Here is a 4,489-nt window from a genome sequence, read left to right on the forward strand (position 1 = left end):
TCTGACAGAAAGCAGCAAGAAAAGAAAACAGGAGATTTCTCCGTGATACGAAGGTCAACAGATTTGGGAGGTATATAAAGATTTTTTATCTTGGGGAACAAGCAGAACGGAAGAAAAACGGAGTCTGGAAAGTACCTGAGGTAGGCACAACCCACCTGGGCGCGCCTGGCATGCCAGGAGCGCCCTCGTGTATTGTGCCTACCAGGGTCACTTTCCTGGAAGTTTCTTATTTTCTTAATTTTATAAATATTCCAAAACTAAAAAAAAAATTGCGGATTTTTTGGAGTCCGTTTACTTAACGTATCATGTACCTCCCCTTTTTCATGATTCTAGAGTGTTCCGAAAGGTTTCCTTTATGTGTTCTTCCTGTGTAAAAGTTTCTATAATATTTCTTTCAACATTAATGGGCGTACGTGAGATATAGTGTTTTATTCGTTGTCCATTGACAACCTTCGGGTTAGTACCTTCGGCATTATTTATTTTGATAGCTCTAGATCGATAGACCTCCTCAATGACATAGGGTCCTTCCCTTTTGGAGAGGAGTTTTCCTACAAAGAATCTAAAATGAGAGTTGTACAAAAGAACATATTCTCCAACTTTGAACTCATGCTTTTGGATTCTTTTGTCATGCCATCTTTTAACTTATTCTTTGAATAACTTTGCATTTTCATAAGCCTGGGTTCTCCATTCATCTAAAGAGCTAATATCAAATAACCTATTTTCACCAGCAAGTTGAAATCATAATTGAGTTCTTTAATTGCCCAGTATGCTTTATGTTCTAACTCAAGAGGCAAATGACAAGATTTTCCATAAACCATTTTATATGGAGACATACCCATAGGATTTTTATAAGTTGTTCTATAAGCCCAAAGTGCATCATCTAATTTCTTAGACCAATTCCGGGACCTATTGACAGTCTTTTGTAAGATTAGTTTTATTTCTCTATTGCTAAGTTCAACTTGACCACTAGACTAAGGATGATAAGGTGATGCAATTCTATGGTTAACATCATACTTAGCAAGCATTTTACGGAAAGCACCATGAATAAAGTGTGAACCACCATCAGTCATTAAATATCTAGGGACTCCAAACCTTGGGAAAATAACTTCCTTAAGCATTTTAATAGAGGTGTTGTGATCAGCACTACTGGTTGGAATAACTTCTACCCACTTACTAACATAATCAACAGTAACCAAAATATGTGTATACCCATTAGAGGAAGGAAAAGGTCCCATGAAATCAAATCCCCAAACATCAAATGGTTCAATAGCAAGTGAATAATTCATAGGCATTTATTGACGCTTACCAATATTACCTATCCTTTGGCATTCATCACAGGATGAGACAAACATACGGGCATCTTTGAAGAGAGTAGGCCAATAAAAACCAGATTGCAATACCTTATGAGTGGTTCTGTCTCCTGCGTGATGTCCTCCATAAGCTTTAGAGTGACATTTCTGTAGGATTTGTTCATGTTCATGCTCAGGTACACAACGTCTAATAATACCATATAGTCCTTTATAAAGATGTGGGTCATCCCAAAAGTAATATCTTAAATCATAGAAGAATTTTTTCTTTTGTTGGTATGTGAAACAAGGTGGTATGTATTTAGCAACAATATAATTAGCATAGTCAGCATACCAAGGTGTACTATTAGAAACATTTATTGTAGCAAATTGTTCATTAGGAAAGCTATCATTAATAGGTTGTGGGTCATAAAGAAAATTTTCAAGCCTAGACAAGTTATCAGCTACGGGGTTCTTTGCTCCTTTCCTATCAGTGATATGCAAATCAAATTCTTGTAGCAGAAGAACCCATCTAATGAGTCTAGGTTTAGCATCTTTCTTTTCCATAAGATATTTTAGAGCAGCATGATCGGTGTGAACAATTACTTTAGAATCAACAGTGTAAGATCTGAACTTATCACAAGCAAACACCACTGCTAAGAATTCTCTTTCAGTAGTAGCATAATTTCGTCGAGCATTGTCTATAGTTTTACTAGCATAATGAATAACATTTAGTTTCTTATCAACTCTTTGTCCTAGAACAGCACCAACAGCATAATCACTAGCATCACACATAATCTCAAAAGGCAAGTTCCAATCAGGTGTATAAAAATCGTAGTGGGGTTTTACCCTACTGTTTATAGTCAAAAAAAAGTTCCAATCAGGTGGTTGAACAATAGGTGCAGTAATTAAGGCTTTCTTTAGTGTTTCAAAGGCTTCCAAACAATCATCATCAAACACAAAGGGAATATCATTTTGCAAAAGATTCATAAGCAGCCTAGAAATTTTAGAAAGTTATTTGATAAACCTCCTATAGAAACCTGCATGACTGAGGAAACTATGAATACCTTTAATATCATTAGGACATGGCATTTTCTCAAGAAGGGCTCATGAGGAAGGAAATAAATCAATTTTCTCAGCCCCCACGTCGCTCCTAGGAGCGGCACGGGTGGATCCCAGCGCCGGCGCCACCACTACTCCCCATCCCCTCCAACCCTCTCGCCATCGCCGGCGCACGCCAGCGAGCAAAGCCCCCAGGCGGCTGGTGGTGGCGGGATTTGTTTCCCCATGCGCGCAGGTGGTGGTCGGGGCTCGGGTGTTGCAAGTCATCGGCGGCTCCGGTGGCGTGGATCTGGCCCCTGGCGGCGCTCAGGCGGCTCTGTCTGTGTGTGGTGGCTGCGTGAGGCGGGCGGCTTCTGCTGCTCGCCGTTGGCCCTCGCTGTGGCTGCCGCGGGAGGTGCGGGTTGTGGCCCTCGGAGGCGGGCGGGCGTGTATCTGCTCGCGGGCGGCTGCGATGGAGGTGCGGTGCAGGCGCTCTTGAGGCTGGTGGCACGTATCTGCCTCCTGGGGTCGTGGACAGGGACCGACGACGTGGGGCGAGCGTGTGGGGATGTGCTTCAGCTGCAGCGGGGCGGATCTGAGAGCGTGATGGCGGGTGGTGCTTGGACGCCAGGGCGGTGGCCCCGGACCTCTTCTTTGGCAACGGCGACTGTGGTGGCTGCGTGGGCAGTGCCATGGCTGGAGCTCGGGGGCGTCGGTGCTCTGCGGCAGTGCGTCGGCCGTCGGTCACGCCAGGGACGCTTGGTGTTGGCCGGAGGGTTGGCTGCTGCTGTTGCGTGGGGCTTTGGATCTGGCCAGGCGTGGCCAGTTCTGGCTCCTACAGTGGAGATGGGGTAGCCTTGTCGACGGCTCTGCGTGGTGCGGGTGGCGGTGGCAAGGCTGTTCTGATCGGTGGCTCCGGGCTCTGGAGGTTGGTGGTGATTCAGGCCGGCGGTGGCTCTCGTGTGCCGGTTCGAGGGAAGGGCTTCCTTTGGCTGCACGGGGCGAAAGCCTTGCTCCGGCCTTGGCCAAAGCCGGCGGCGGCGACGCCTATGGGCGCTGCACATCTTCTTGGAGGCGTCGTCATTTGAGGGCCTTCGACCTCTTCTCTCACACTCTGGGGGAAACCCTTTCTCCAGTTCTTGGAGCGGATGATGGCGGCACTCCGGTGTCGCGGTCCTTCGTGGAGGCATCGTTCTGGAGTGGTCTTGGCCTAGGAGAGTCATCGGCTCGGGTGGTGCGCGGCCTTGGGGCCGGCGTGGAAGTCGGAGCGGCGGCTCCGGATCTCATCGTCTTGGAGGGGTGTCGGCATTGGTCACGTGGGTGGCAGTGTCGTTGGCCAGCCTGGTGTGCGACCTCGGGGTCGGCGTGGATGTCGGAGCGGCGGCTCCGGATACGGTGGTTGGGTGTCGGCTCTGGTTGCTCGGGTGACGAAGCTGACAGTTTACCTGGTGCGCGGCCTCGGGGTCGGCGTGTGGGGTTTCTGTCTGTACGTCGGAGCGGCGGCTCCGGAGATGGTTGTAGGGTGTCGGCTCCGGTTGCTCGGGCAGCAGAGCAGGTGGCTCGCCTGGTGCGCGGCCTCAGGGTCGGCGTGGATGCCGGAGCGGCGGCTTTGGTCTTGGTTGTTGTTGGGTGTCGGCTATGGGTTGCTTGGGTGACGGAGCCGGCGGCCCGGCTGGAGCGCGGCCCTCGGGTCGGCGTGTGTTTCTTTCGGTTATCCTTGATTAGCCGTGAATGTTAGGTTTTCGGGTATGGTTTTCCTTATAAACTGGACCAACTCTCTTCTTCTAAATGAAATGCAGGAACCCCCTGCCCATTTCGAGGTGTTCTCGAAAAAAAATCTCAGTTGCATCAACCTTGGCTTTGTCCACCTCCATGTCTCTCTTAGAAATTTTATAGCCGAAAATAATACCTTCGGTAACAATAAAGTGAAACTTCTCCCAATTCAAGACAAGATTTGTTTGTTCACATCTCTGCAAAACTCAATCAAGATTGCTTAAACAATCATCAAAAGACTTCCCATAAATGGAAAAGTCATCCATGAAAACTTCAACAATCTTTTCACAAAAATCAGAGAATATAGCAGTCATACATCTTTGAAAGGTAGTAGGTGCATTACATAAACCAAAAGGCATATGCTATAAGAAAAGGTTCTAAAAGGACAA

At 47.6% G+C, this 4,489-nt stretch overlaps 1 pseudogene; it reads left to right on the forward strand.

Moving 5' to 3' along the window:
• Window positions 1-3,019: 3,019 nt before the first annotated feature.
• Window positions 3,020-3,755, forward strand: LOC119321227 (annotated as a pseudogene).
• The last annotated feature ends 734 nt before the right edge of the window (window positions 3,756-4,489 follow it).

Source organism: Triticum dicoccoides, chromosome 6B, assembly GCF_002162155.2.
Source record: "Triticum dicoccoides isolate Atlit2015 ecotype Zavitan chromosome 6B, WEW_v2.0, whole genome shotgun sequence".
In the NCBI taxonomy this organism is placed as follows: domain Eukaryota; kingdom Viridiplantae; phylum Streptophyta; class Magnoliopsida; order Poales; family Poaceae; genus Triticum; species Triticum dicoccoides.